Raw genomic sequence first — 10769 nt, 5'->3', positions numbered from 1 at the left:
AGTACGTCACTTTCGCGAGCCGCTTCTATTTTCCAGTACGACAATTTTTGGCCTTATGTAACGCATACGATCGAAATGCGACGTTCTTTGTAAGAGGAAAGGTTGCATAGATGAATGTTGGTGGTCTACTGCGTGATTAACTTTGGTAAGCTCTGCAACAACAAGTCGGATATCAAACGTTTAATTAAGCTAACTGAAAAGGCTTGAAACAATAGAATTCTGCTTTAGAGTCCGACAATTGTGCATATGTTGTTTTGCACTAGCATAATGTTTCACATCCAACTCACAAACTTTAACAAATAATTTGTACACAATATGAATTTTACACAATTTATAAATACCTTTGTAGCAGCCACATTATTTGCGAATTCAGTTAAATTTTGTCTTTCTCCAAATTAAAAACTACATTTACTGTCTTTTCTAGTCTTTTAATAGTGTATTCGTCAACAATGAAATTCATCGTGATATATAGTTAGTAAAACTTCTAGCATTTATTATCGAAGTCGAACCCGAACTAAAATATTTATTATATACAAAATATACATTCGGGAACGTTTCGATCTTTCTAAATAAAAAACAGTCAGCTTCATGTAACAGGTTAGGGTAAATGGAGAGCCATATAAGGTTGCCACAGTACTTCAGTGAGAGGCACTAAACTTTGAAATCAATATGTTGTTTGGCATGGCCTCATCACCTTCACATATAAAATTTCCAACCTGTCCTCGGGTTAGGCTCGTCAAAGCCTCGGTTGACCCCAAAGACGCATTCATCAATTTTAACAGACTGTTCATTCAGAAAAGTAATTTTCTCTAATATAAATTAATATTGTTATACTGTACATTAGCACATTGTACATATTTACGCATTAATTAGGTACTAGGTATTCTTATATATAAATAAATATTATTATACATAAAAATTCTATGTATAGTTAGGCTTAGGTTAGGTTAGGTGTTTAGGTTCTGTTGGCGATTATTTGTATTTGAAGTACGTGTGTAAAGCATTTTCATAATTGATTTATGGAATTATATCTGAAAACCAGCATCCTTCCATTGCCAATACTGAAAATATCTCATGGGTGACCGAGCCTTGCCTAGCCTAACCTTGTCCAAGATGTACTCATCCATAAAAGTTCCTAACTTCTCAGTAAAGTCTCCATGTACTTATGTAAGCAATGTAAGCATCTATCTCACAATCTTGATAAAAGCTTACTCATGTATTATTTTACTCTGTTATTAATAAATTTACCATTAAATTTAAAGATATTAGTCAGTTATTAGAATTAATGAATTGAGTTCATATTTTTCTTAAGTTCATATTAATTATAGGATAATAATGAAAGTAATTATAGTTAACTATCATTAAAATTATATTACATCTTGGGGGAAAAGGCCAATGCTTTAACGATCCTGGACTGAGGACACAACCCAAGTTTAACATACAGTGTACTCAATTTTGTTTTCTCAAATATAAGGTAATATTATTTCATACTAAAATGTGTTAAATAGTTAGGCCTAAGTTAGGTTAGGTTCTGATAGTAATTATTGGTATTTGCAGTATGCAGTTGAAAAGAAAAAAGCATTAATAGAGAAGAGGACATGAACGCAGCACTGCTCGAGAAAAATACATACGTCGTCAATAATTGTTAACAAAACTTAACAACCTAACCTAACTTAATTTATACCGAACTATTCAACAAATAGTAGTATATAGTTATACTTCATACTTGAGAAAACACAAATTTTGAATAGGCAGTACGTTAAAACTGAGGAATGTGTCTTCGGGTTGGACCGCCGACTGGACAAGCCTAGCCTGAAAACAGCTTGAAACCAAAGCATGTTAAAATAGCATGGCTTACACTACACACAGAAATCACAATAGCGTGATGCATCAAATGAACAAATCCACAAGGGCCGTAACAAATTCGCTATTGTGATTTCTGTGTAATGAAGTAAGGACGAAGAGGTAGAACAGCCTATTGACATAGCTCGGGTGCATGGGGGGAATTGCGTAAAACATTGGTTTGTGTTTCGGAGAGACTGCAGGATCCGTTGGTAAATCAGAATGATTTCCCGGTTGCAATTCTTTTAACCATGTCGTAGTTCAGTCGATTAAGGCAGCGTCTGGGATCCTCTCGAACGTAGGTTCGAACCCTCGTCACGGCCCTTGTGGATTTGTTTAGCATAGCTTAGGTAATGTGCACTCGTAAAACCGCTGTAAATGTTTTACCTTTAAAACAATAAATTCATATTATCATTAATTTCATATAAAGTATGTGAGTGTTATTGTTTAATTCTCCCTTTGAATACCTGAATGACTTACACAAAACAATAATTGGGTTGACAATTATTAGAAAACAGATGATAGATTTTGATAAGCAATTTATTTGAAAACAAAATGTCCTCAATTGCTGTTCAAGTAAACACGTTCCACGCAGTATTGCTATGTTTAAGCCTTGGCTGGGCCTATTATGTTATTTTCGAAGAAAAATACTTGGCTAATTCAAACTAATCCATTAGGAAGTAGCTTACCGAGTTCCTCAAGGCAATGCGACGCGATCGCTGTGTTGTGACCAAGTCTGTTCTTCTTTACCGCAAATTCCACAAAGTTTATTCCATTTGCACGAACCTTATCATTCAAATGTTACCAAATTCTATCTTTGCACTCCTCGGGTTGAGTGAGCGTTCCTTGTCGCTAATATGTGGAAATAATCAATGTAAAAGGAAGTATACAAGCGAGGTGCTCAAGTGTGACTAGAAACATAAACAGTGGCCGGCAACACGCGTTACAGGGAATACACTTATAAAAAGGTATCATTAGCTAATGAGTATAAATATACAATAGACACCTTTTTAAATTCTGTAACTAACCAAACTTAAATAACTAAAATATATACTGGTCTATGTTCTATCATTTTCTCGAAAGAGGTTGTAGTGAGTATATTATGTAAATAATATACTCGCTCTAATATTACAATACTAATATTACATAATAATATTATGTAAATAATATACTCGCTCCAAACTCTCTTTAACTTAATCAGATTAGCACAAACTCTCATTAGTACTAATGACAAAACTCATACCTCTTCCCTAATTACAGTTAACATTCCTTCCAACCTATTAATCTTACTCGAATCATCTTACGTGCCATTTCTTGGATGGCTTAATCTTCTCCAATCACTCTAGTAATCATCGGTATAATTCCCACAGTGGTTCAGTACGGAAGCTTGAGAGTTGCCGCACACCTCCAACCTCAAGAATGTAGCACTCGCCGTATTCAGTACCAACCAACCCCAAGACGTTTCAGCTTCGACACGGGCAGACTCTGATCGCATCCAGCTTTCACGCTCTCGTTCCCCATCCAGTTCCCACGCTCTTGGCCGCCTCGGGCTTCCACGCCCTCGGGTCTCGTCGAGTTTCCACGCTACCATTCGGCATCGAGCCGCCACCCTCTTGTACAGGCTCCGTCTCAACGTCTACGACACTGCCAACAACCGACTGCTGTAACCAAGTCTACTAAATAGATATAAAACCGAATAAACACTGTGTATTTAATCTAACCAAGTGTGCGCCTTAACCAAACTAGAAATGCTCTACGAATCAAGGGACCCAGAATGTGGAATGACAATGGCTGTACCTCTCTCAACCAGTCCAAGAGAAAAACTAAGTACTACCTAATAAACTCCATGTAACCTACCTTACCCCCTAAATGTCAACCCATGTCTTGCTATTTTCAAACAATACTGTTTGTTGACCAACTTGTATAATTGCTGATTTCTGCCATGTCCTCCCCCCTTTTTCGCTTTTTAACACAATTTATATTTTAATCTTAATTAGTATTAAGTTTTAGTCTAAGTATTATTTTTCTACACACCCTGCCCGAAACGCTGTGCGTATTAGTGGCTTTAGATATTGTATGTACTAGCTCTATCTATAAATCCAACACTATGTTTGTAACTCATCTATGTTTGTACTTTTACCTGAATAAACATTTTGAATTTTGATTTTTTTTATTTGAACCAAACAACGTTACATGATGGTACGTTACGGTGTTTCCTGAGCCACACTCAACTGCCCTCGGGGTTGGCAGAAGGGAAGGGAACTATCAGGGGGAAAGCACCAAGTCATTACGACTATATAACACTGGGAAGGGGCCAGGATAAGGATTTGGGATGGGACGGGGGGAAGGAATGGTGCCCAATCACCATTCCAGAGCACACGCTCCTTCCACACGGTGATGTCATCTTCTGAAGGTGGAGCTCAGTCATTTGAAGCACAATTGTATAAAATAGTTTTTTGTTTTAGGAATTGTCGTTGATGAGATTGTTCGTTGTCGAAGTATCTTGACCTCGTTGATTGATTGGTGAAGATTAAGCCACCCAAAAGGTGGCACGGGCATGAATAGCCCGTAAGTGGTGGCCCTTTGGAGCCATTACCAGTATCAAGAGCTGAGACTGGAGATCTGTGGAGGTGCGAATGCACCCTGCATGACGGGAGATGTCTCCCGTGTTGACCTCGTGACAGTTCACATGTTATATACGCTTTATGTTCAAGATGAGCTGGCTCCCTGTATAATAAAGTAATTTATCAATAGAGCTAATGTAAAAATTAGGAATGTGTAAATGTTAATATAATAATTATAATTGCTCACATTAATTCAAATTTGTTCCGACTTGCTTTCTGACCCTTCACAACCCCGTTGAGAGTCGCCTTAAGCCGGGTCTTATATTTCCGCTGGAGTTTTAGTGTGAATAAATAACCCTTTTCAAATTGATGTCTCAGAACGCTCAGTGACTGCACTTAATATCACTCTTAACATTATGAAGTCTAACAACATATTGGGCTTTGGGAAATAATATTATGATTATAAATTTGTACTCTATTGTAAATGCTATGAAGTCCTCTCTTTATCTAGACTAAACAGAAGTGAATGATGCAAGCTCCCAGGAATTTGATGCGGCGGCTTTCCACGCTTTAAATCTTAATTGATTAACGTTCTGCTGAAAACATATTACGTTTCGGAGAATATATTTCACAACTGTAACGAAGTGTTGGTTTATGAACAAAATCATGGAAAAATTAAACCAGCGCTGCATCTTTCCTCAATCTTTACCGGCTTGGGTTATATCTATGAAACAGTTTATGGGCATCTAAATTTCCCAATAAAATATTGTTGTTATAAGTAACCCTCCTAGTGTTTCGGAGCTCATAAAGTGTTTAACGTAAACAAAGCCGTCAAAGAGTGAGAAGAGAAATACTTGGATAACTACTTGATGCGTACAGCTCTAGGACTGCGTTTTGAAGTCATCACAGGAATCAGTCATAGCTGAACCTAGAAATGTTGTCTTGCTGTCTCCATTTATCAAGTTTTTCGTGAGTACTGCGACGAAAGACTGTACTTGCAGCAACAATTAAGCTGATTAGGGGTGAGAGTGGTTGTGTGGGTATGACCCTTTAACTCCAATGCGAATGTATCCGTTTATCCTCAGCTCATCTTTTGCTGTTTCGCTGCCATTTTCCTCTTGGAGTAACTGGCAGTTTGGTCTTTGATTTACCTATTATGCCACTTTTAAACTGAATCTTCGCTTCTGGTAAATAGATCCCTCCCCCCCCCCCTCACCTGTTTTCTGGATTTATTTGAAACTATTTGTTTGCTAATTCCTTTCTATGTAAACTTAATTTGTGTTCCCAAACCATATCAGTTAATCATCGGCCCTTTACGTTTCATTGCCTCCACTTTGGTCAGGGACTTATTTATCGACTGCTTTCTAGTACTTATATGTGTGCGTTGTAGTGTATCTTCTCTCTCTCTCTCTCTCTCTCTCTCTCTCTCTCTCTCTCTCTCTCTCTCTCTCTCTCTCTCTCTCTCTCTCTCTCTCTCTCTCTCTCTCTCTCTCTCTCTCTCTCTTCCTCTCTCTCTCTCTCTCTCTCTCTCTCTCTCTCTCTCTCTCTCTCTCTCTCTCTCTCTCTCTCTCTCTCTCTCTCTCTCTCTCTCTCTCTCTCTCTCTCTCACTCTCTCTCTCTCTCTCTCTCTCTCTCTCTCTCTCTCTCTCTCTCTCTCTCTCTCTCTCTCTCTCTCTCTCTCTCTCTCTCTCTCTCTCTCTCTCTCTCTCTCTCTCACCTGCTGTCTCCTTCCCGCGCCCCACTGTGAAGTATTGATGGGAGGTGGACGCGAGTTAAAGCAGATGAGTAAGTCAGGTGAGTGGCTGGGCGGTGTTCAGGCAGCAGGGAGGCCGCCGCCGCCGCCGCCACTCTACCCGGACTGCAAATCAAAATTCAAATTCAAAATTCAGATGTTTATTCAGGTAAAAGTACTTACATAGAAGATGAGTTATAAACATAATGTTGAATTTATAACTAGAGCTGTATACAATACCTAAATAAGGTGTGGGGAAAAAACACTTAGACTAAAACTTAATACTTATTGAGATTAAAGTATAAATTGCGATGCAAAAATAAAAAAAGGGGGGAGGACATGGCAGAAATCAGCAATTATACAAGTTGGTCAACAAACAGTATTGTTTGAAAATAGCAAGACATGGGTTGACATTTATGGGGTAAGGTAGGTTACATGGAGTTTATTAGGCAGTACTTAGTTTTTCTCTTGGAGTGGTTGAGAGAGGTACAGTCTTTGTCATGATTGGGAAGGTCATTCCACATTCTGGGTCCCTTGATTTGTAGAACATTTCTAGTTTGGTTAAGGTTTGGTTAAAAAACGTTCCTGTGTGTTGCCATAATCGCTAACATCACCCAACACATTGTGCTCGACCGACTCTTACAGCTTCGAATATGCTTAAATGACGGGCTACTTTAATTATAACCGTATTTTGGCCAGGCCGCTTTTATAAACTTTCAGCTACAAGCTTTTGTAAATTCTCAACTAGTTAACAGATGAAATATATGGGTCCTGTAGCACAGTAGTCTACGTCTTCGGTGTATGGGGGGGCCTTGTGTGTGTGTATGGGGGGCCTTGTGTGTGTGTATGGGGGGGCCTTGCTTACCCGCTACTAGTATTTTAGTGCCAATGGTGAGAAGGCTGTGGGTGGGACAGTTGAGTGGCGTGACTGTGTGGTCAACAAGATTACTTCCACCACTGACCATACGTGGCTGGTGAGGCGGGAGCACTCTGGTGGCTTCACCTGTGGTGCACAGCGACCTCTTCTACATCACAGGTCCCCCCCTCCACCAGAAAAGACATGGCGGATCTCACCTTTAATTGACCTGAATCAACGCCTCTCTGGAGAACCTCTATGTTCTTTGGGTGAATTTAATAGTGCTTTAATGTCTGCCAATATGAGGCTTACAGGATCTTACTCTCATACATAACAGTATCAGTAATTTTCTGCTTTATGGTTCTGTCAATTTAGGAGTACGTGCGACTTCATTTGAATTGTCAGACTATGCTAACAAGGTCACTGCATATACATCAACCTCTTCAAGTGTAATTCTTAATCTTAAAATGAGATGGTGCATGGCTATGCTGTTTTGGATGAACCTGTTCTCAGGGAGGAGCCCGATTATAAGATAAAGTGATTAGAACAGGATACCAAACCGCCCCTCAAACTACCTGGATAGTTGTCAGGATATTCGTGATGGTCTGAAAGCATATTATGGTTCAAATAATAATGTACTTGTAAACTGGCAAGTAAACCTTTATCATAAAAAAAATAATATTCTCAAGTTATAACTTTATTATATTATAAATCGTTGGTTTAAAATCTAAAAAGTCTATGCTTGACTCGTTTTCTTTGAAACGGTCTGAAGAATTTGGTCTTGCGAAAAGAAAATCTAAGGGATACTCAAATAGTTTCAAATTTTATATTTCACATATTTGAAAGTGATACACCAAATTAAGGTAACCAAATGTATTGAAACCTAACATTAACCTAACGCTACCTGAACCTAACCTAACCTAACATTAAGCTAACGCAACCTTAACCTAACCTAACCTAACATTAAGCTAACGCAACCTTAACCTAACCTAACCTAACATTAAGCTAACGCAACCTTAACCTAACCTTACCATGGATAGGGAGTAGATAATAGCACTAATTACATAGTGGGTTTGAAGGGATTACCTCTTGTAAGACATGACTACATATGGACTTGACTTGTGTGTTAGGCACACACATTTGAGAGTTATGACGGGAAGAGATGTGCCAGAAAATAATTCCAAGACAGATGTAGTTTACCGTTGCCAACCTTGACACTACCTCTCACGGTTAATGATAAGAAGACTCTTCTGGCTACGTACATTAAGTATTTTGATGTGGCTGATTACTGAACAGTTTCCTTCTGTTGCTATGCTAGTTTTAATATATATATATATATATATATATATATATATAATGATGTAATTTAGGTCTGGAACCTTGCATTGGAACCAAGTTGGTTATTCAGCGTTCAGTGTGTGTTGGTTGAGCGTGTTGTGTACTCACCTACTTGTGCATACGGGGGAGGCTGAATATGGGCTCTTGGGTCCCGCTTCTCAAATGCCAATCACTCTCCATTCCGAGATTTCCCCTCCCTCACAGACACTGTTACCTGTTACTGCTGTCTATATACTACATTTGTAGTATTACATACTACATTTTATTTGGTAGTAAATCATCAAATCAAATTCAACTTCAGATAGACAATGTTAACATTAACAATAAAAATTAGGGAATGTTCCTTGGCCTATACATAGACAAGAGACTGAACTTCAGCATCCACATAAAACACATAGCCAAAAAAGTCTCAAAAATGGTCGGTATACTTTCTAAAATCAGATATTGTGTTCCCCACTCTGCTCTCTCATTATACTACGCGCTAATCTATCCTTATCTTACTCACGGTATCTGTGCATGGGTTCAGCCACTGCGAATTACCTCAAGCCCATCATCACTCAACAAAAATCTGCTATTAGACCTATAACAAACTCTGTCTTCAGACAACACACAGCCCATCTGTTTAAGTCCCTTAACATGGTAAACATACACTCACTCCACACATTCTCACGTGCTATCTACATATACAAAACCTTGTTCCTAAATGCTCATCTTGATCTGAAACTTTTCCTTGATAGGTACTCACCTAATTGTGCTTGCGGGGTTTGAGCTTTGGCTCTTTGGTCCTGCCTCTCAACCGTCAATCAACTGGTGTACAGATTCCTGAGCCTACTGGGCTCTATCATATCTACATTTGAAACTGTGTATGGAGTCAGCCTCCACCACATCACTTCCTAGTGCATTCCATTTATTAACTACTCTGACACTGAAAAATTCTTTCTAACGTCTCTGTGGCTCATGTGGGTACTAAGTTTCCACCTGTGTTCCCTTGTTCGTGTTCCACCCGTGCTGAAGAGTTTGTCTTTGTCCACCCTGTAAATTCCCTTTAGACTTTTGTAGGTGGTTATCATGTCTCCCCTTACTCTTCTGTTTTCCAGGGATGCGAGGTTCAGCTCCTTTAGCCTTTCCTCGTAGCTCATTCCTCTCAGTTCCGGGACGAGCCTGGTGGCATACCGCTGAATCTTCTCTAACTTTGTCTTGTGTTTAACTAGGTATGGACTCCAGGCTGTAGCTGCATACTCCAGGATTGGTCTTACATAAGTGGTATACAGGGTCCTGAACGATTCCTTACGCAAGTTTCTAAAGGCAGTTCTTATGTTGGCCAGTCTTGCATATGTCACTGATGATATTCTTTTGATGTGGGCCTCTGGGGACAGGTTCGGTGTGATATCAACCCCCAGATCTTTCTCTCTATTTGACTCTTGCAGGATTTCACCTCCCAGATGATACCTTGTGTTCAGCCTCCTGCTCCCTTCGCCTAATTTCATTACCTTACACTTTCCTGAGTTGAACTTTAGCAGCCATTTTCTAGACCATTCCTCCAGTTTATCCAGGTCATCCTGTAGTCTCTGTCTATCTTCATCCGTCTTGAGTCTTCTCATAATTTTTGCATCATCAGCAAACATTGAGAGGAACGAGTCTATACCTTCCGGAAGATCGTTTACATATATTAAAAACAGGATGGGTTCAAGTACTGAGCCCTGTAGGACTCCGCTGGTGACATCTCGCAACTCTGATGTCTCCCCCCTCGCCGTTACTCGCTGTTTCCTGTTGCTTAAGTATTCCCTTATCCACTGGAGCACCTTCCCTTTTACTCCTGCCTGTTGCTCCAACTTTTTTAACAGCTTTTTATGGGGTACTGTATCAAAGGCTTTCTGGCAGTCCAGGAAAATTGCAGTCGGCCCACCCTTCTCTTTCCTGCCTAATTTTTGTTGCCTGGTCACAGAATTCTATTAAACCTGTGAGGCACGATTTACCATCCCTGAACCCATTTTGGTGATGCGTTACAAAGTTATTTCCCTCCAGGTGCTCTACGAGCCTTTTCCTCACGATCTTCTCCATCACCTTGCATGGTATACAAGTTAGGGAAACTGGCCTGTAGTTCAGTGCCTCTTGTATGTCACCCTTCTTGGTGTAATAGAACCCATGAGCACCACACCAGAAATAAATATCTCTTTGATATCCCCAGAGTCAAACTAAATCTGTTCAAACACTCCATGCAAATAAGAGGACCCAGGCTATGGAACTCACTCCCTGATGAATTAAAATAAATGTCCAACCTATGCCTTATTCAAAAATAAAACCAAAAAATATCTAATTTAATCCTCATAGTTTCCTACCTTGTGTTTCAAACTCACACTGTAACTTGTACAACCCACTTCCCCAATATTAGTACTTAAGACATATTTTCGGCTCGTGAGAGAAAAACTCGCACCTA

The sequence above is a fragment of the Procambarus clarkii genome, chromosome 17 (assembly GCF_040958095.1).
Source record: "Procambarus clarkii isolate CNS0578487 chromosome 17, FALCON_Pclarkii_2.0, whole genome shotgun sequence".
Classification (NCBI taxonomy): Eukaryota; Metazoa; Arthropoda; class Malacostraca; order Decapoda; family Cambaridae; genus Procambarus; species Procambarus clarkii.
This window is presented reverse-complemented; position numbering follows the sequence as displayed.